Source organism: Rutidosis leptorrhynchoides, chromosome 5, assembly GCF_046630445.1.
Source record: "Rutidosis leptorrhynchoides isolate AG116_Rl617_1_P2 chromosome 5, CSIRO_AGI_Rlap_v1, whole genome shotgun sequence".
NCBI lineage: Eukaryota > Viridiplantae > Streptophyta > Magnoliopsida > Asterales > Asteraceae > Rutidosis > Rutidosis leptorrhynchoides.
The window spans coordinates 316,468,651-316,492,723 of NC_092337.1; positions in this window are offsets into that span (position 1 = coordinate 316,468,651).

Here is a 24,073-nt window from a genome sequence, read left to right on the forward strand (position 1 = left end):
ATCTTCATCCCAAGCCCGCCATGCTCCTGCTGAGAACTTGGAACAACAGGAGGTAGATAACTACTACAAGCAGGATGTACCTCATCCAGTCATGACCTTTTCAGATATGCACTTGGAACAGTTGCACCCGAACCTGAGATTTGACAGACTTTGGATAGATTATCCAAAATATCAACGGGGTTTGCATACTCTTCACTCTAAGGTTGTTGAGGTACCGAGGGTCATAGAATGGGGACCCTTGGAAGCTGTAGAATTGGCCGGGCCAATTAGGGAATTACTGGTACAGAGGTATGGTAATTCTTCTTTTAATGACTGGATATGTTTATTCACCATACGCAGACCTGTATATAAAGTATGGTGTGAAGAGTTGTTATGTAGTATAGAGTTGAATGATCGGGTAGCTAGTTTAACCGATCGTTCTTTTATTAGATTTTTGTTAGGCGGTTCGATGCGCCACATGTCTTTACTGGACATGGCTCAGGCTTTACGTATATATACGCCTGAGGAGTTAGCGTCTGCCGATTGTAGAGGATTGATACTAAACGGTAGAAAGATAGATGAGAATTTTGATACACACGGTGTGTGGAGTCAAATGACAAGCCATCACCGTTTCAAAGGGGGAAACTACTCTTATTTGGATATAGATAGAGCCGAATTAAGAGTAATACATAGGTTTTTAGCTAATTCGATTACACAAAGGGGTAAAAACAAAGAAAAGGTAAATGAACAAGATTTGTTTTACCATATGTGTATTCGAGACCCACACAGCGCTGTAAGTATACCATATTGTGTGGGTTATTATTTATCAGCTATGGTTCGGGGGATGCGTCCACACAGCATAATAGGAGGTGGTATTTTTATTACTTTGATTGGTGAATATCTCGGTGTGGATATAAGTCGGGGGGGATTATTAGTAGAAGAGCCGGAACCCCGCGACACTATAGGTTTAAATGTATACCATGGTGCAAAAGTTTTGAAGCGGCGAAATAACGCCGCAGTACGATACAATGGTAGACATCCACAGGTAGAGAGAAACCAGGAACAAGGTAATGTAGGAGGGGGGAATGAGATGCAAGAAATGCATAGGTTTATAGCTTCTCAGGAATACGAAAATGCTAGACAGAGAGCATTTGAAGATTGGCAAGTTCATCAGAACCAGATCATAGCGCATTGCCAACATATAGGTAGAAACTATATTCCTACACCGAAACCCGTCTTCCCTCCTTGGTCGATAGAGATGCAGCCACCATATCCTACGTATGACCCTGCCGAAGCATTCTATAGCACTTATGGTTATGCGTGGAACCCCTATTGGTACCAATATCATCCTTAGTTTACTTATTATTTTTTATTATTTTGTAATTTGTAATTATTTATACATTTAATATTTTTGTTAATATTGTAATCATTTTTATAATTTCTAACTTTTATTCTTAGATTTTAAAAATTTTTGAATGTGGGGTAATAAACCAAACTTCAAAAATATGTATATATGTTTGCAGTTTATCTTATGTATACAACAGGGTAAAACAACGCATTTTCAAAGACTGGCATTAAGTTCAGCAAAAGCAAGTAATTTTGACGACAAGATGCAAAATATATGTGAAATAACAACAAGACGGAATGAACAAATGATGTGCACCATTTATCATTCAGCAAACAAACGCCAATATATTTGGAAACTTTGGTAAAAATTTAATCATTTTCACACAAATCACCCTCAATAATTTAAATTGTTACTGATTTCTTGCAAATGAGGGCATTGCAAGATCTTAAGTGTGGGAAGGGATTAAATTCTTTCGGATTTTTAAAATTTTTATATTAAACACTTGGTTACCATTAAAAATACTAGTAAAGCAGTAGTTGTATTAGAATCTAGTGCTCTCTGATAAAAAAGAACAGCCCTAGTCTTATATACTGACTACCCAATTCTAGTAAAATTTTTCAAAATTTTCAATTAAATGAATTCAAAATCATGTTTATACATATTTATGAACGATAAAACTAGGTTTTAACACCGAAATTATTGTTACCTCGGAAAGGACATAAATTGAGAAACAAATTAAAATGTTAAAATTCATTTAAAATGGAATAGAGGACGATAAAAAGAAAAATAAAAAGCCAAGTGTGGGAAAATTTACCAAATTATTTTAAACATATGTCACATATATCTGTAACAAATAACTGAAAATACTTTTGCTTTGGACTAAACTAAACTGTTTTACCCAATGAAAGAAAAGAAGAGATGGATCTACACGATGAATCAATTCCATCATTAAAAGGAAGTAAAGTCTTCCGAAAAAGACACGCGCTTCTTGATTTAGGTCATGAAGTTGTCGTCCAGACCAGCTGTAGGTTGACGAAAAATCTAGAAAAGTCATCACTAAAATCAGCAGGAAATCCACGGACCTCAGCATTAAACAGGGTCGCCAAGTGGTCAGATTTATCCTAACCATGAGAAGGATTTATCTCGTACAATGGGGAGGCACCGTGCAAATTAGCTGGATAAGACTAATGAATCAGATCCCCAGAAAGGATAATCTCCTTAAAGATTAAAAATCAGCTTTTAAGCCTGATATTACTCAATCCTTGAGATTGACCTTAAAGATTGAGAATTCAAACTCATGGAATTCAATGATATCTAAACTCGAGCTTGAACGAGAAAATATTTTGATCAAAAATACAAACCGATTTGTTTTCTGAAAACCCATTTTCAATGCGTTCATTACCATTGAACGTAAAATCCTAGGAATTCACCTGGAATTCATTAGGTCACCTGAACTAAATCGGGTGTCAACCGTAAGAACGGTGGTTGCATAGCATGGTCAAAGATAGGACCTTGTGCCAGACCGAAAAATTATAAGGGTGAGCTTTACTATTGCTCCTACCAAGGATAGTAATTGCGTCCGACACGTTATAGACCATAATCAAAAGCATGTCACGGGACATTGCCTTAACAGTTGCTTGTTCAACGCTTTCCTTGACAACCGGACGGTAGTTTGCCGAAAGGTAATATACGGGACAAGTAAACTGGACGTGTTGCTTTCCAAATACAAGGTTAGCAAGTGGGTGACACAAAACCGCAAGTTTTGAGCTAAAGTTTTCAAATTTGAAACCCACCAAACCCACAAAAATATTTTGCAAACACCGGTAAAGGGTTATTCCGGAAAACTTATCTAGGGTAAAAACTAGATTTAATTTTCAAAAAGATCAAATGTTTTCATAAAGATCCAATTTCCTTAATGGATCTAAATTTTTATAGTCATGTGGGACTGTAAACCATATCGTTACTACCATTGTTTATACCGCCGTATAGAAATCACTGATGTACAAAGTGTGAAGAATAAAGAAGTGATTCTAGTATTTCAAGACAATATTGCTTGAGGACAAGCAACGCTCAAGTGTGGGAATATTTGATAATGCTAAAAACGAACATATATTTCATAGCATTATTCCTCAAGAAAGACAAGCTTTTAGTTGCAATTGTTCTATTTACAAGTGATATTCGTTTAAATAATAAAAGGTGAAGACAAAAGACAGATTCGACGAATTGAAGACGCAAACGACCAAAAAGCTCAAAAGTACAAAAGACAATCAAAAAGGTTCCAATTATTGATAAGAAACGTCTCGAAATCACAAGAGTACAAGATTCAAAACGCAAAGTACAAGATATTAAATTGTACGCAAGGACGTTAGAAAATCCGGAACCGGGACCAGAGTCAACTCTTAACGCTCGACGCAACGGACTAAAAATTACAAGTTAACTATGTATATAAATATAATATAATATATAATTAATTATATTAATTATATATATATTATATATATATAATAAAAACCGTCGGCAGCAAGAAACTCCAAGGGTGTGAGCTGTAAATACCTCTCCGCGACTCGCGGAGTTTTAAGGGCATTTTGCCGCGAGTCGCGGAGCCCCAAATTTCAAGTCTGGCTATAAAGCCAACCGAATTCTGATCAAATTTAACACATCTTTTTCTCTTCCTCTTCATACGTAAATATATTTATATTTATAATTTATATTTTAATTTTAATTATAATTCTAATAATAAGGGTATGTTAGCGAATGTTGTAAGGGTGTAAGTCGAAATTCTGTCCCTGTAACGCTACGCTATTTTTAATCATTGTAAGTTATGTTCAACCTTTTTACATTAATGTCTCGTAGCTAAGTTATTATTATGCTTATTTAAAACGAAGTAATCATGATGTTGGGCTAATTACTAAAATTGGGTAATTGGGCTTTGTACCATAATTGGGGTTTGAACAAAAGAACGACACTTGTGGAAACTAGACTATGGGCTATTAATGGGCTTTATATTTGTTTAACTAAATGAAAGTTTGTTAATGTTAATATAAAGATTTACAATTGGGCGTCCCTATAAACTACCATATACACTCAATCGGACACGATGGGCGGGGTATTTATATGTACGAATGATCGTTCATTTAACCGGACACGGGAATGGATTAATAGCCACTAGAATAATTAAAACAGGGGTGAAATTACATTCAAGGGTAATTGGTGTAATTGTTAACAAAGTAGTAAAACCTTGGTTTACACGCAGTCGATAACCTGGTGTATTCATTAAACAAAGTATTAAAACCTTGTTACAATTCGAATCCCCAATTAGTTGGAATATTTATCTTCGGGTATAATAATAATTTGACAAGGACACTTGCAATTTATATTTATGACTGATGGACTGTTATGGACAAAAACCAGACGGACATATTGAATAATCCAGGACAAAGGACAATTATCCCATGGGCATAAAACTAAAATCAACACGTCAAACATCATGATTACGGAAGTTTAAATAAGCATAATTCTTTTATTTCATATTTAATTTCCTTTATTTTATATTTAATTGCACTTCTAATTATCGCACTTTTATTTATTGTTATTTAATCGCACTTTTAATTATCGTACTTTTTAATTATCGCAAGTTTATTTTATCGCACTTTTATTATTCGCAATTTCATTATCGTTATTTATTTTACGCTTTAATTTAAGTCTTGTATTTATTTTATATTTTACATTAGGTTTTAACTGCGACTAAAATCTTAAAATCGACAAACCGGTCATTAAACGGTAAAAACCCCCTTTTATAATAATAATATTACTTATATATATTTGTATTTTTATAAAAGTAAACTAATATAGCGTTGAGCTTTGTTTAAAGATTTCCCTGTGGAACGAACCGGACTTACTAAAAACTACACTACTGAACGATTAGGTACACTGCCTATAAGTGTTGTAGCAAGGTTTAAGTATATCCATTCTATAAATAAATAAATATCTTGTGTAAAATTGTATCGTATTTAATAGTTTTTCCTAGTAAAATATAAGCTATTTTATATACACCTCGTTCGACATCAATCCTTCTAACTTAACTTTTAAAATTAATTAAGCACATGTTCTATATCTATATGATATGCTAACTTAATGATTTAAAACCTGGAAACACGAAGAACACCGTAAAACCGGACATACGCCGTCGTAGTAACACCGCGGGCTGTTTTGGGTTAGATAATTAAAAACTATGATAAACTTTGATTTAAAAGTTATCCTTCTGGGAAAATTATTTTTATTATGAACATGAAACTATATCCAAAAATCATGGTTAAACTCAAAGTGGAAGTATGTTTTCCAAAATGGTCATCTAGACGTCGTTCTTTCGACTGAAATGACTACCTTTACAAAAACGACTTGTAACCTGTATTTCCCACTATAAACTTATACTTTTTCTTTTTATATTCATAAACTTAAGTTCAATATGAAACCATAGCAACTTGAATCACTCAAAACGGATTTAAAACGAAGAAATTATGGGTAAAACAAGATTGAATAATTTTGCTTGTTGTAGCTACGTGAATTTTTTTAACAAATCTATACAAATCATAGCTTAACCAACTTATATTGTATTATACATATATTTTCACATATATTATGTAATCTTGGGATACCATAGACATAGACACGTATACAATGTTTTGACATATCATATCGACCCATCTATATATATTATTTGGAACAACCATAGACACTCTATATCCAGTAATGTTTGAGTTAGCTATACAAGGTTGAGGTTGATTCCAAAATAATATATATACTTTGAGTTGTGATTGAGTCTGAGACTTGTAGACACTGGGTCATGGATTGATTCGAGATAATATATATATTGATTTATTTCTGTACATCTAACTGTGGACAACTAGTTGTAGGTTACTAACGAAGACTGCTGACTTAATAAACTTAAACCGTTAAAACGTAATAAAAATGTTGTAAATATATTTTGATCATACTTTGATATATATGTATATATTTGTTATAGGTTCGTGAATCGAACCGTGGCAAAGTCTTAAATTACGATGAAGTAAAAATCTGTGAATTTGAGTTATAGTCCCATTTTTACTATCTAATATTTTTGAGATGAGAATACATGCAGTTTTGAAAATGATTTACAAAATAGACACAAGTATTGAAACTACATTCTATGTTGAATCGTTATACCGGATATCGCCCTTGTTGAACTTGGTAGCCTAAGAATTGGTGTTTATTATAATTGCCACCAATTGACGTGAATCCTAAAGATAGATCAATGGGCTTTGACACGCCCCAGTCAGAGAATTTGAACAGCTTTAGTACTTCGATATTTATATATGGGGATATTCTAGATGCATTTGTTAATGTCGGTTACCAGGTGTTCAACCATATGAATGATTTTTATGCAGATTGCATGTTATTGAAAGATGAAATCTTGTGGTCTATTATTAAAATTTGATATATAGGTTAAACCTATAACTCACCAACATGTTTGTTGACGTTTAAAGCATGTTTATTCTCAGGTAATTATTAAGAGCTTCCGCTGTTGCATGCTAATTTATGGACAAGAGTTAGAGTCAGCATGCTTGTATAATATTATTTAAAAACTGAATTCAAAGACATATATATTGCTGTGTAATATTATTGTAAACCATTACGTAATAGTCTGTGAAAATGCTATATTTTAGATTATCATTATTTGATAATCGTCGTAATATTTTAAAGGTTATGGTTTGTTTTAAAAATCGAATGCGGTCTTTGAAAAATGTCTCATATAGAGGTCAAAACCTCGCAATGAAATCAATTAATATGGAACGTTTATAATCGATATGAATGGGACATTTCACCCAAAACAGCCTAAAAGCCGCCCAAAACAACCCCACAACAGTCACCTGTTTAGAGGCTGTTGTCCGCCACATAACCACCACCAAAACTGTCACTTTTGGTCACTATTTTGCTGCTGTACCTACTGCTGCTGTTCGGCCTTTTTACCATCATCAAAACATCACTTTTCTGGTTAAAGATCACCTAAGGTATCTCATGAACCCAAGCTTTTATCATGCTTTAATTTTGTTTTAATTCTTTGATATTATAAGTTATATTATGATTAAAAAGAATGAAGTTTATGAATTTAATAAGTATGTATGAATATAAATACTTGAAGAAGGTTTAAAGAATATGTTTATAAGTAATAATATTACACTTAAGGATATGAGTGTGTTTATGATCATGATTAACATTAATATAAGTTATAATTAATAATGAATAAGATTATAGATTATGAATGTGTAAAAAAAAAAAGTATTGCATGCATGCATATTCGTGTACATGTGTATGTACATATGTATATGAATTAAAGCATTAAATATAATGATGATTATAGGTATGTAATTAGTAAGATTTAAACTGTAAATATGATTATAATTATGATAAGGTTAAATTATAGGGTGAAAACAATAAGAAGATAATTATAACAGTACAAGGAATAATGGTGAATAAAAACAATTAAGGATAATAATAAAGTGATAAGTTTAAAAACATAGGATATAAGACTAGAATTTGTCTAGGATATTTAAAATATAATATTATTGATAATTAATATAATTATGGTTAATAACAAAGTGGTAAAGATAAGTACAAATTAGATAAGATGATAATTAAAGTACTTAGACTTATCTAGGTTATTAAAAACATAATAATATAAAATAATAAGATTTAAAGAATAAAATTATAATGATAATATAAGATTATAAGTTAAAAGGTTTAACTAAAGTAATAATGTATAATATTACTATAACACATGAAAACCTATCTTATATTGTAACACTTTAAATTACACTAAGTTATATTATCACATATATAATTATTAAGTACATTAATAATTTGTTGTTGTATACACCTATAACGTGAAAGTTATAATCGAAAGATAACGTGCACTTTATACGAACCTCATTGCTACTTACGGCCTAGGGTGGTCCTTGTTGCCATTATGGGACTCGCTTGTGGTTCTCGAATGCCAAGACTTAGATTCTGGACAAGAGTCCTGGGCGCCCGATAACAACAGATCATCAGAGTGACTTACCTGATAGCAACAAGGTTTGGGCAAAGTTGTACAACATCTTTGTGAAGGATTATAACCCGAACATACCAAAACTAGAAACTTACTATAAGTGAAAACTTTCCATAAATAGTAAGTTTCCAAAAATAGAAACTTTTGAGAAATAGGAACTTTTCTCGAAAACCATCACTGTTAATATAGTTGCTATATTAATAAACAAACTTTATGTCTGTTAGACATTAACAAATCAAAGGTTATATCTCTAGGTTGAGATCTCCGATCACTTACTCCGTTCATTCTTCTTTGCGTGGAATGACTTACTTGCTACTAAGGTGAACTTCATAGCCCCACTTTTTACTATTTCTTAACTATTTACAAATTTTGAGGTGAGACAAATGCTTGCTTTTAAAATTTTTTTACGTTTAGACATAAGTACTCGAAAACTGTTTAACTGTGCTGCCATGCTTTGTTTCATGCTAAATCCCTACCATGATATCGTTAATTGCTTTGTGTAACGCAAACTTAGTTATTGTGAGTAGGCCTATTGAGAGTGACGTCTCTAACCAGTTGACCTTTGGTCTTTGGTTACATAACTTCAGCACTACTTTTGAACGATGTTGCTACATCAAACTTGATAACCAAATCTTGTGGTCTAAAAACTTGTTTATTATTGATAAACCTATGTTGTTCGCTCAACCATTTTGGTTGACACTTTAGGCATGTTTTGTCTCAGGTAATGATTGCTAAAAGATTACTTGCTACTTGGACTATGCTGCTATGGAGTCCGCATTTATAATTATGTTATTGAATTAGAACAATTTTTTTCATTTTAAACATCAATGTAATGACAATTTAACTCAGCTGCTTTAATACATTTGATTTTTAATAAAAGCATCTCATTTAGAGTCGTTCTCACTTTACACTTGTGTTTTGGTATTGGTTAGTCACATATGACCCCCGATCCCATTTAGGGGGTGTGACAGATTGGTAACAGAGCCAGTTGTTATAGAGAACCAGGATTGCATTTTATGTGTGACTTATGTGCTAGCTAGGGTGCCTTAGCAATCTTTAGGTCTATAACCTTTTCTGCCTTAGTTTTAAGCGCTTTCCCTTAATCTTTATACTGCAATTTCATCTTACTTCCCTCTTTTACTGATGGTATGATTACTTTGGATTTGGGTACCAGTGAGAAACCCGAAGTTACAACAGTGATATATTGTGTTGTTTATCGGGCGTTAACACTTAACTGATTTGAAAGATTGAGGTTCGAATAGCTTATAGTGAGTCCTTGGAAGGACTATTGAGTATGACCAATGCCGGAAAAATGTAATGGGCGTTGTGGAATGTCGGAATTCCGCAGGGCATTATCATCTTGACGGTGAAAGTAGGGGGTTAAAACCCTAGATGGGGGAGTTAAGTACCGGAGAATGCGGAAAAAGTCCCTAACTAGTAGATGTGATGAGCGAACGGGTGTCTCTTATATAGAAAAGAAAGACTTTGGTGGTCTTCGAAAAAGTCCCAAGTTGAACTTGGGAATGAATTGTGAAGGTATTTAGTGAGACGAGTGAAGTGGCGAGCTTTCCGATGATCCTTGCGAGAGATTTTTAGGAAGGTGTCAGGATGATTCCCGAGTATTCTATGGTGGGAAGGCGTGATGACGGAGGTTGTCAGGAGATTATTCCACCTTTGGATTTATTGTGAATGTATGGTACGAGTTAAATACTAGGTGTAGGAGCGAGCGGTTGCGGTTGTTTTGTCTCGAGGGGTGATTACCCTTACTCGTTATAACATGATGCGTTAGTGTACGAAGTGAGAACTTGGATGGGTGATTACTACATGTGTGATTCCGTATTGGAGACAAAAATGTTCAAGGTAGAAGTGCTCAACTTCTAGTATTTGGTGCGGATCACGAGGACGTGATCCAATCTAAGTGGAGGAGAGTTGTAACATCTCGTTTTTCCCACACATATTTAAAGGTACATACTTAATCATAGTACGTTTATAACTCATTAATTTATGTGTGAATGTATATGTATTTGTATAGATACAAATATATATATACTTGAGAATGCATGCATATGGAAGTTTATACATGGGTTTTTATGGTGCTAAGTCATGTGAGACGTAAATGTGATGTTTAGACATATGTAGGAAGCGAGGACGGGGCGTACAAGCCAAATATTTAATCGTTAAATTTTGTTGTCGAGAAAACAATCAGGCACATGCCTTTGTCACGCCGCGGAAGTCCTTGTCGCGCCACGGTATTCAACTGAAATCAAGGTCAGGAGGCCTGTTAAACAGGTCGAAATATCTTTGTATTGTCGCGCCACAATGACCTCAGCCGCGCAGCGGCATCTCAAGCAAAATGAAGTCAGGAAGCATGCTAAGGAGGGTCAGTTTTTCCTTTATGTGTCGCGCCGCGACAAATGGCGCCGCGCCGTGGTAGTTCTGCTGAACTGATTCCGGATTCAGCTCATTTTAAGTGATTTTATGGGGCAAATTGGTAATTTGACGTATAGAGCTGATGGGAGCATTTAATCTCCACCACTTATCCATTTTCCTCATTTCTTTTCTATTTTCTTCCTCCAGTTTACTCTCAAACATAAAAACCCATTTAAATTCAAGTGAGATTTGTGAATGAAGAATTGAGAGTTGATCTTTGGAGTAAGAATTAAAGTTGTTCTCCTTGTTCTTAGCTACAAGTGGATAGTGTTGGTAAGTCTTAACTCCATGTTTTGAGTTTTAATTAGTTTATGCTAGGGTTTGGTTCATTTGGAACTTGTAAGACCCATTTGGGGGTAATATGGGTGGATTTGGGTTATGTTGATGAAAGAAAACCCTAAATAGCTATAATCTAGGGTTTGGTCTTATGATTTGAGATTTAAAGTGTTAAATGGAGTTATTAGTCACTAATACACTTGTAATTGAAGGAAAAATTGTAAATGGGTTAAATTGACCAAGTTTGTAAGTTTAAGTATTTAAAATGGGTCAAAAGAGTAATGTTGACCTAGTTTGGACTAAATGGCTATGAATTACCCTAAGTTTGCGTTAGTAGACTTTAAATCACTAGCTTTATTGATTTAATATGTGTCTTGGCCATTTATGGGCGGTTTTTGTGTAGTTGGGTTATTTAATGCGAATTGGGTCATTAAATGCTCAAGTGTAAGCAATGTGGTTAGCTCCACTAGTTGTGTATTGAAAGTGTACTTAATGTATTAGGTACATTGCTTTGAAGTTCGGAAGTGCATAATCATCATCCTTGTATTAAGGTGAGTGGAATAATTATGCGTGTACGTATATAATGTATTTATTTGTGTAGTATGAATGTGGTATTGTGGCGGTGTTCAAGATACCACATTCTAAGTAATGAGTAGTATTGTCACGGTGTTCAAGACACTACTCATTGTTGTGATTGACATGTGGTATTGTCGCGGTGTTTAAGACACCACATTGTCATGGGAGTGGATGCCGCGGTGTTCAAGGCACCACTCTTTGTTTTGATTGACATGTGGAATCGTCGCGGTGTTCAAGACGCCACATTGTCATGGGGGTGAGTTAGTCGCATTGTTCAAGACATCACCCGGGGATTAGTGATTGTCCGCAAATCGTATTAATGTCCGACCCCCCTTCTCTGTTGGCGAATCGACTTCAGCTCCTGTACTTCTTTCTTTAGGGCCATCTAAAAAGTATTAAGTTCTTCAAATCGGCTCCTTACACGGTGTTTAAGTAACACTAATGGATGTTATGAACTCCGAAGGTCTTTTGTGAGTACCGTTCCTTTGTACGATTGGTTAACCATGGTTGTGTGAATTCGTATCTATCATAATTAAATTGTGAACTATATGCTATTGTTGTTACTAGCTTCTTGTGAATTGTGGATAGTAGTTTATGCATGATGTTTGCATAGTTGTCGAATTGCTAGCTTGTATGCGGTATGGTAAGTGATTGCAAGTAAGTAGGTTATATATGAACATGTATAATTATTGCATTCACTAAGCGTTAGCTTACCCCTCTCGTTGTTTATCTTTTAGATGTAGGTGCGGATAAGGGGAAAGGGGTTGTTGGGCACTAGGTGTCCTTTGATGATGTTTCGTTGGAGCTTTTGGAAGTTGGCCTAGCGTTTTGGGTAGTTTAGCCCCAAACCATGCTCGATGTGTTGTTTGGATTAAAACTACCATTTTTGGTTAGGTCAAACTTGTATCACATTTGTTAATGGCCGTCGTGCCTATTGTAAACACTAAACTTGTTGTATGTTTTAACGAAACATGTGGAATGGTTTACATATTTGATTGGCGCATAAATGTGTATCATTTTAAAGAAAAAAAAATTTATGGTATGGAATACGGGTTGGGTTGTTTCAAGTGGTATCAGAGCATGGTCTAAGGGATTTAGGCGACTTGAGATAGGTGCCTAGACTTAGACTTTATTGTGTGTGCGCTTTATGCGGGACTTGTAGGACTTCGGGTCGGATCGGGAATTGTTAGTGCATAGGTTTATGTGAACTAACCTTGCGCTATTTGTTTTGTGTAGTAGTTGAAATCATCAAGCAAGACAGACGTTGTACTAACGAGTTAATGCGACGTGCTCGTGTGGCAATGACTAGCTACCATTGTTATGGGTGCAAATCGTGTCAAACAAGCGATGTACGACGATTGTTGAGCAAGATGGGGTAGTGTGGTGTATATGTATATATACATACGTGTTATGTCTTTTCGTTTCGTTGTTTAATCTATTTCATTTCTTAAGAATGAAGACGGAAGATGGGTACAGAACGGAAGAGCCTACTCATGAAAGGAGGAATGAGTTAACGGTAATGGTTGAAGCCGCGATTGAACAATGTGTCTCGGGTTTGCCAATGGAGTTAGTCAAGTAGTCAAGGAGTCATTCGAAGGATGAGTAACTGATAATGCTAAAAACGAATATATATTTCATAGCATTATCCCTCAAGAAAGACAAGCTTTTAGTTTCAATTATTCTATTTACAAGTGATATTCGTTTAAATAATAAAAGGTGAAGATAAAAGACAGATTCGACAAATTGAAACGCAAACGACCAAAAAGCTCAAAAGTACAAAATACAATCAAAGTGGTTCCAATTATTTATGAGAAATGTCTCAAAATTACAAGAGTACAAGATGCGAAACGCAAAGTACAAGATATTAAATTATACGCAAGGACGTTCGAAAATCCGGAACCGGGTCCAAAGTCAACTCTCAACGCTCGACGCAACGGACTAAAAATTATGAGTCAACTATGCACAAGAATAAAAAATAATATTTAAATAATTATATAAATTATTTATATATTATATATTATAAATAAAAACCGTCGGCAAGCAAGAAAACAAAGGCATGTGAACTTCACCAGCTGGCCATGCGATCACATGGCCCTGAAGAGTAATCTTCATGCGATCGCATGGAGGCCTTTTTCAGCCCACAGGCCTATAAATTCGCGTGTTAGGCTCAGTTTAAATATGATATATCCATCTCTCTATCTATACGTAAATATATTTATATTTATATTATAATTTTAATTTTAATTTTAAATTCTAATAATAAGGGTATGTTAGCGAATGTTGTAAGGGTGTAAGTCGAAATTCTGTCCGTGTAACGCTACGCTATTTTTAATCACTGTAAGTTATGGTTAATGTTATTTTAATGTCTCGTAGCTAAGTTATTATTATGCTTATTTAAGACGAAGTAATCATGATGTTAGGCTGAAAATATTAAGGTTGGGTAATTGGGTTTTGTACCATAATTGGGGTTTGGACAAAAGAACGACACTTGTGGAAATTAGACTATGGGCTATTAATGGGCTTTATATTAACTAAATGATACCTCGTTAATTTAATATATAGACTTATAATTTGACGTATTTATATATAACCACATACGCTTGACTGGGCACAGTGGGCGGGATATCTATAAATACCAATAATTGTTCATTTTACCGGACACGGAACTGGATTAATAGTTAGTAGACTTATTGAAACAGGGGTGGATTACATTCAAGGGTAATTGGTGTAATTGTTAACAAAGTAGTAAAACTTTGGTTTACACGAGTCGATAACCTGGTGTATTCATTAAACAAAGTATTAAAACCTTTATACAATTCGAATCCCCAATTAGTTGGAATATTTGACTTCGGGAATAAGAATAATTTGGCGAAGACTTCCGCATTTTATGATTATGACTGATGGACTATTATGGACAAATCCGTATGGACATATTGAAGAATCCAGGACAAAGAACAATTAACCCATGGGAATAAACTAAAAATCAACACGTCAAACATCATGATTATCGAAGTTTAAATAAGCATAATTCCTTTATTTTCATATTTAATTGCACTTCTAATTATCGCTCTTTTATTTATTGTTATTGTATTTAATTGCACTTTTAATTATCGTACTCTTTAATTATCGCAATTTTATTTTATCGCACTTTTATTTATCGCAATTTCATTATCGTTATTTACTTTACGCTTTAAGGTTAAGTTATATTTATTTTTAACATTTTACATTAGGTTTTAACTGCGACTAAAGTTTAAAATCGACAAACCGGTCATTAAATGGTAAAAACCCCTTTTATAATAATAATATCACTTTTATATATATATATATATATATATATATATATATATATATATATATATATATATATATATATATATATATATATATATATATATATATATATTTGTTTATAAGTTAAACTAATATAGCGTTAAACTTTGTTTAAAAGATTCCCTGTGGAACGAACCGGACTTACTAAAAACTACACTACTGTACGATTAGGTACACTTCCTATAAGTGTTGTAGCAAGGTTTAGGTATATCCATTCTATAAATAAATAAATATCTTGTGTAAAATTGTATCATATTTAATAGTATTTCGTTATAAAAATAATACTATTTCCTAGTACACCTCGCACACATCAGTAACCGAGATGGTCTGAGACCAAGTAACTAAGGTTGTAAGGAAAGAATTTGAGAAGGGGTTCTCCAAACCTCAAGGTAGTGGTGAAGAAGAAGTACTTGCAAGGCTAGAGCCACATGGTGCTCCGGGTAATAGGAAGAGAGGTACGTCTGAAGGCATTGGGAATGTGAAAAAGAAGAGTAAGGGAGGTTGCACATCTAAATGTTTCAATTGTGGTGTTAGGGGCCACAAGATTTGGGAGTGCACGTTGCCGAGGAGTGATAACGGAATGTGCTACCATTGTCATAAAGAGGGGCACCGAAGGTCGGAGTGCCCCGAATTGTTTATTGATCAAAGTAGAAGTGTAATTGAGGCAGCTAGTAGCATGAGGAAGGTAGCGTCGGGCTCCGGTGGGTCGAAGTGTTACAATTGTGGGCAACGGGGACATAAGTCTTGTGAATGTCCGTCGGGCAAAACTGTATGTTTTTATTATCGGGAGGAAGGGCACCAAATGTCTGAGTGTCCCGATCGAGCTAGTAATCAGACTAAGACGTTACGAGGTTTCGTGCCTACCTGCTATAATTGTCTGCAGCGAGGCCATTTGGCACGGGATTGTACGGGTGTACCTGTGAGCACGATCAGGTGCTTTATATTCCAGGCGAAGGGACACAAAAGGTTGGAGTGTTCCGAATCGTTTGCTGATCGGGTTAAGAGATTAGAGCGTGACTACTTGATGGGTAGTGAAGTACAGAAGTCCAGCGATACTGCTTTAGGTACTTTCGTCTTCGATGCAAATATGCCTTATAAATTGTTGTGTGCTGATGTATTCGGTTATGAAGTCGAGACTTAAGTCTCGTTACGAAACCTAATTAGTGTCGAGTGAACGTATATTTCAATAGTACCCACATAAGTGCGGGGTTAGCAATTACAATGATGGTGAACTAGGGTAGCGCTTGAGTCATTGACTCATGAGAATGCGACTTGGGTGCGAATGCATTAGTGTAAATACGTGGTATTGTTACGGGTAGGATTCCTAATGGAATTACCCTACGTTGGGGTTGGATTGACGATTGCAGGACGTAAGACTTGGTGCAACCAAGCATTCCTTAGTATTGGGAAAATGTATCTACCAAGCCATGGAGACGGGCTTTGGTTTTCGGATGTTGAGCGTGTTCGCTTTCGTGTAAAAGTTGATGGAACCGTTAAGACAAAGTGTTCGATCTAGACGAATGTTGGTAATGGAGTCTATGGGACCCAACGTTAGGTGTCTTTTTCATACCTACTAGTGTGGTATTCGACTCCGATGGTGTTACGGTTACATCGAACATAGGGTTTCAATTAAGTGGCAAGGGATAATCCGAATTCCTTCGTATGCTCAAGGTGGAGCAAAGTTTGGTGATATGTGTGGTATGAGATGCAAGATGAGTGAACCTCGTCTCCCTTTTACGAGATGGCTGTGGTTTTGGGTCGTTAAGCTCGTTCGAGTGAGACCCGTAGGCTTTGTAGATTGTGTGAGTATTATTGCTCGTATGTGAGTTTAACAACTAATTGCTTGTGTGCACGTGTTATTGGGTTAGTATGCACCGGGTGTTATATCACCATGTGAGAGTACGTGACGTGTAATCGTCTTATCGAGAGTGTTGTGTTTTGATTTGGGGTAGCTGCGAGAGCTTAACCGAGCATATAGTGATAAGACCGTGTAGGGCGTAGTCCCAATTATTGTGTTGAACTTATGGTAAAACCAATTAGGCCGTAACTAGAGTGAGGTAGTACTCTTGACGATAATAACATACTATGATGTATATACACATGTTAATTGGCGGTTCGATTTCGATGGCGGTTTTGTGACTGTGTGGTGAGTGTTGTACGCTCTTAACAGCCACTCTTTGCTTTTATGATTTGGGGGGGGGGGGGGTACGCGGTATGCCATTCGTGAGGCATTTTCGTTAACCACGTTCGTGTGCGGGTAGAGTCATGGCGGTTAACTATTCTTATGTATGTAGGTGACCGCGTGTAGTCAGGTGACGTGTGACGCCGGGAGTAGACCCCGTAAGGGTCGAGTCTTTGGAGACTCTAAATTGGAGTTGGATAACACAACGTCAGGTGCGTCCTTATACCCGCTAGTGTAACTTTTGACTCCGATGGTATGATTACTTTGGATTTGGGTACCGGTGAGAAACCCGAAGTTACAACTGTGATATATTGTGGTGTTTAGCGGGCGTTAACACTTAACTGATTTGAAAGATTGAGGTTCGAATAGCTTATAGTGAGTCCTTGGAAGGACTATTGAGTATGACCAACGCCGAAAAAATGTAATGGGCATTGTGGAATGTCGGAATTCCGCAGGGCGTTATCATCTTGACGGTGAAAGTAGGGGGTTAAAACCCTAGATGGGGGAGTTAAGTACCGAAGAATGCGGAAAAAGTCCCTAACTAGTAGATGTGATGAGCGAACGGGTGTCGCTTATATAGGAAAGAAAGACTTTGGTGGTCTTCGAAAAAGTCCCAAGTTAAACTTGGGAATGAATTGTGAAGGTATTTAGTGAGACGAGTCAAGTGGCGAGCTTTCCGATGATCCTTGCGGGAGATTTTTAGGAAGGTGTCGGGATGATTCCCGAGTATTCTATGGTGGGAAGGCGTGATGACGGAGGTCGTCAGGAGATTATTCCACCTTTGGATTTATTGTGAATGTATGGTACGAGTTAAATACTAGGTGTAGGAGTGAGCGGTTGCGGTTGTTTTGTCTCGAGGGGTGATTACCCTTGCTCGTTATAACATGATGCGTTAGTGTACGAAGTGAGAACTTGGATGGGTGATTACTACATGTGTGATTCCGTATTGGAGACGGAAATGTTCAAGGTAGAAGTGCTCAACTTCTAGTATTTGGTGCGGATCACGAGGACGTGATCCAATCTAAGTAGGGGAGAGTTGTAACATCCCGTTTTTCCTATACATATTTAAAGGTACATACTTAATCATAGTACGTTTATAACTCGTTAGTTTATGTGTGAATGTATATGTATACGTATAGATACAAATATATATATACTTGAGAATGCATGCATGTGGAAGTTTATACATGGGTTTTTATGGTGCTAAGTCATGTGAGACGTAAATGTGAAGTTTAGACATATGTAGGAAGCGAGGACGGGGCGTACAAGCCAAATATTTAATCGTTAAATTTTGTTGTCGAGAAAACGATCAGGCATAGGCCTTTACCGCGCCGAGGAAGTCCTTGTCGCGCCGCAGTATTCAACTAAAATCAAGGTCAGGAGGCCTGTTAAACAGGTCGAAATATCTTTGTATTGTCACGCCGCGATGACCTCAGCCGCGCCGAGGCATCTCAAGCAAAACGAAGTCAGGAAGCATGCTAAGGAGGGTCAGTTTTTCCTTTATGTGTCGTGCCGCGACAAATGGCGCCGCGCCGCGGCAGTTCTGCTGAACTGATTCCGGATTTAGCTCATTTTAAGTGATTTTAAGGGGCAAAATGGTAATTTGACATATAGAGCTGATGGGAGCATTTAATCTCCACCACTTATCCATTTTCCTCATTTCTTTTCTATTTTCTTCCTCCATTTTACTCTCAAACATAAAAACCCATTTAAATTCAAGTGAGATTTGTGAATGAAGAATTGAGAGTTGATCTTTGGAGCAAGAATTAAAGTTGTTCTCCTTGTTCTTAGCTACAAGTGGATAGTGTTGGTAAGTCTTAACTCCATGTTTTGAGTTTTAATTAGTTTATGCTAGGGTTTGGTTCATTTGGAACTTATAAGACCCATTTGGGGGTAATATGGGTGGATTTGGGTTATATTGATGAAAGGAAACCCTAAATAGCTATAATCTAGGGTTTGGTCTTATGATTTGAGATTTAAAGTGTTAAATGGCGTTTTTAGTCACTAATACACTTGTAATTGAAGGAAAAATTGTAAATGGGTTAAATTGACCAAGTTTGTAAGTTTAAGTATTTAAAATGGGTCGAAAGAGTAATGTTGACCTAGTTTGGGCGAAATGGGTATGAATTACCCTAAGTTTGCGTTAGTAGACTTTAAATCACTAGCTTTAGTGATTTAATATGTGTCTTGGCCATTTATGGGCGGTTTTTGTGTAGTTGGGTTATTTAATGGGAATTGGGTCATTAAATGCTCAAGTGTAAGCAATGTGGTTAGCTCCACTAGTTGTGTATTGAAAGTGTACTTAATGTATTAGGTACATTGCTTTGAAGTTCGGAAGTGCATAATCATCATCCTTGTATTAAGGTGAGTGGAATAATTATGCGTGTACGTATATAATGTATTTATTTGTGTAGTATGAATGTGGCATTGTCGCGGTGTTCAAGACACCACATTCTAAGTAATGAGTAGTATTGTCGCGGTGTTCAAGACACTACTCATTGTTTTGATTGACATGTGGTATTGTCGCGGTGTTAGTGGATGCCGCGGTGTTCAAGGCACCACTCTTTGTTTTGATTGACATGTGGAATCGTCGCGGTGTTCAAGACGCCACATTGTCATGGGGGTGAGTTAGTCGCATTGTTCAAGACATCACCCGGGGGATTAGTGATTACGCGGTGTTTAAGTAACATTAATGGATGTTATGAACTCCGACGGTCTTTTACGAGTACCGTTCCTTTGTACGATTGGTTAACCATGGTTGTGTGAATTCGTATCTAGCATAATTAAATTGTGAACTATATGCTATTGTTGTTGCTAGCTTCTTGTGAATTGTGGATAGTAGTTTATGCATGATGTTTGCATAGTTATCGAATTGCTAGCTTGTATGCGGTATGGTAAGTGATTGCAAGTAAGTAGGTTATATATGAACATGTATAATTATTGCATTCACTAAGCGTTAGCTTACCCCTCTCACTGTTTATCTTTTAGATGCAGGTGCGGATAAGGGGAAAGGGGTTGTTGGGCACTAGGTGTCCTTTGATGATGTTTCGTTGGAGCTTTTGGAAGTTGGCCTAGCGTTTTGGGTAGTTTAGCCCCAAACCATGCTCGATGTGTTGTTTGGATTAAAACTACCATTTTTGGTTAGGTCAAACTTGTATCACATTTATTAATGGTCGTCGTGCCTATTGTAAACACTAAACTTGTTGTATGTTTTAACGAAACGTGTGGAATGGTTTACATATTTGATTGGCGCATAAATGTGTATTATTTTAAAAAAAAAATTTATCGTATGGAATACGGGTTGGGTTGTTTCAATAAAGGATGTAAAACTTCGCATTCTTTCTTTCTTAGACAACCTATATCTTTATCTTTGACGCTTAATATTCACGCTCCTCGCTGGAAGGAATGATGCATATTCTTAAGTGACCTAAAGTGACACCCCCAAAATTTCTTCAAAGCATGCCTCCTGTTCTGTAATTACGCTCCTGGTGTAGATTTTCATAAACCCATTAGGAAATCCGTCGAAGATAAGCGACAACCACTCGCACAAATTTTATTTGAATTTTCAAACAACGATATTATAAACACCAGCTGAAGTTTTTCCATTTTCTCGCGGGCTGCGGTTTTGAGCTAAAACCACCCTAATCACATTTGAAAACTACCATAGCAATAAAAGAACCCCATCATATTCTAGCATATCCACATTTCGAGCCAGTTAAGGCTAAAGTATACATATATTTCCATCACCATATTGAAAAAGCACATGATCCCTCATACGCTCCATATGATCAAAGGTAGCATCGATATGATTACGTTACCTAAGGTAAAACATCGCGTAATTTGTTGTACCTAAACAATAAGTCACGACCTTTGAATCGTTAACCATTTTCCTGAATTACAATTTCGCCTCGATGTTAAAAGCATGTTAGATGTATCATTAAATGATCATATAATAATGGTTCTAACAATAGGCAAGTGACACCATCGCCCTTACTCATTGGGGAAACTCAAACCATCCCGACAATAATCACGGATTTAGAGAGAACTTGATAAATTGATGATCCTCACATGGTCTAAAACCGCTGCATTAGCATGTCTTCATACTTGTCTATGTGAACATCGGATCATTCATGCTCAAGTTATCATGAAATCTTTGTGAAAGACGGAATCAAGAAATCCATGAGTATATAATAAGGGCACTTACTGCTAGCTTTTCGAATCCAATACTAGTCATGACTAGTTGGCATTTCAAAGTCAAAAGGGGAGATGAGTGGTTCTAAAATTAACATCATTTCCTGTATCAAAACCCGTAAATATCTGATGAAGGGATATCAAGCCATTTTGGCTTATGTTAAGAAAGTCAAACCGGAAGAGAAATGCATTGAAGATGTACCGGTGGTTAGAGACTTTCCCGAAGTATTTCCTGAAGAACTCCCTGATCTCCCTCCCCAATGATAGGTTGAGTTTCAAATTGATTTAACTCCCAGTGTTGCACCTATTGCAAAGGCACCATACCGATTAGCTCCATCTGAGATAAGGGATTTATCCAACCAACTCTAAGAACTTTTGGAGAAAGGTTTCATTCGTCCTAGTTCATCTCCGTGAGGAGCGCCCGTTCTTTTCGTCAAGAAGAAAGATGGCTCGTTGAGAATGTGTATAGATTACCGAGAACTCAACAAGCTAACCATCAAGAATCGTTATCCACCCCGCGCATTGATGACCTGTTTGACCAATTATAAGGGTCAAGTATCTACTCGAAGATTGACCTTAGGTCGGGCTATCATCAACTGAGGGTCAAGGAAGCTGATGTTTCTAAGACTACTTTCCGAACTTGTTATGGACACTATGAGTTTCTTGTCATGCCTTTTGGTTTAACCAAATGCTCCTGCTATATTCACAGATCTTATGAACCGTGTATGAAAACCTTATCTTGACAAATTCGTGATCATTTTCATTGATGATATCTTAATCTATACCAAGAGCGAGAAAGAGCATGAGCAACATCTGCGATTGATTCTAGAGCTCTTAAAGAAGGAACAACTGTATGCCAAGTTTTCCAAGTGTGAATTTTGGCTGCGAATCGTACAATTTCTTGGACATGTAGTTGATAGTGAAGGAATACATGTCGATCCAGTGAAAATCACTGCTATTAAGAACTGGGAAGTGCCTAAGAGTGCGAAATATATTCTCCAATTTTTGGGACTTGCTGGTTATTACCGAAGGTTTATCAAAGATTTTTCTATTCAAGCCAAATCCCTCACCAAGCTTACTCACAAGGGGAAGAAGTTTGAGTGGTCCGAAGAACAGGAATTTGCTTTTAAGGTTCTAAAGGATAAATTGACCACAGCCCCGATTCTATCACTACCTGATGGCACCGATGATTTTGTAATCTATTGTGATGCCTCGAACCAAGGTTTCAGATGTGTTTTGATGCAACGTAACAAAGTTATAGCTTACGCGTCTAGACAACTGAAGAAACATGAGAATAACTATACCACACATGACCTGGAGTTAGGAGCTGTGGTATACACATTGAAGATGTGGAGACACTACCTCTACGGAATCAAATTCACGGTATTTACCGATCATAAAAGTCTTCAACATATCTTGACCAGAAGCAACGGAACATGAGACATAGGCAAGGGTCGACTTATTATATGACTACGACTGCGAGCTTAAGTATTATCCTGGTAAGGCAAATTTAGTTGCTGATGCCCTGTGTAGAAAGGATCGTATCAAATCGATACGAGTCCAAGCTTTAAACATGGTTAATCATACAAATCTTACATCTCAAATCCGCAAAGCAAAACTTGAGGTATTGAAGGAAGAGAATGTCCAACTCGAGGGACTTAAAGGTCTTAAAAGTCAACTTGAACACAAGGGAAACGGAACACGGTATTTCAATAACCGAATTTGGATCCCAATCTTCGAAAATCTTTGGGAACTAGTCTTGGATGAAGCACATAAGACTAGATATTCTATTCACCCAGGCTCTAGTAAATGTATCACGATGTGAAAGAGTTTTATTGGTGGCCTAATCTGAAATTTGATATTGCTAGATATTTGAGCAAGTGTCTTACTTGTTTGAAAGTTAAAGCCGAGCATCAATAGCCTTCTGGATTACTTCAACAGTCGAATATCCCGCAGTGAAAATGGGAATGTATCACTATGGTTTTTATTACTAAGTTGCCTAAGACTTTTAGTGGCAACGATACTATATGGGTCATAGTGGATCGTCTTACTAAATCTGCATATTTCTTACCGATCAAAGAAACCTACAAGATGGAGAAACTATCACAACTTTATATCGAAGAGATTGTCTCACGTCATGGCGTCCCTATCTTTATCATTTCTGGTCGCGATAGTCGATTCATTTCTAGGTTTTGGAAAACTTTACAATCTGCTCTTGGAACTCAACTCGACATGAGTACTGCCTATCATCCGCAAACTGATGGTCAAAGTGAACGAACTATTCAAACATTGGAAGATATGCTTCGTGCTTGTATTATCGATTTCAGCAAAGGTTGGGATAGACACTTGCCTTTGGCTGAATTTTCTTACAACAACAGTTATCACTCAAGTATTAAGGCTGCATCTTTTGAGGCCTTATACTGACGAAAATGTAGATCCCCACTGTGTTGGGATGAATTAGAGGACAGACAGTTAACTGGACCTGAAATCATTCATGAAACTACTGAAAAGATCGTTCAGATTAAGAAACGATTAGAAACTGCCCGCCGCCGACATAAGAGCTATGCTGAAAATCGTCGGAAAGATTTAGAATTCCAAGTTGGTGATAAAGTCATGTTGAAAGTATCCCCTTAGAAAGGCATCATTCGTTTTGGTAAACGAAGCAAACTAAGTCTGC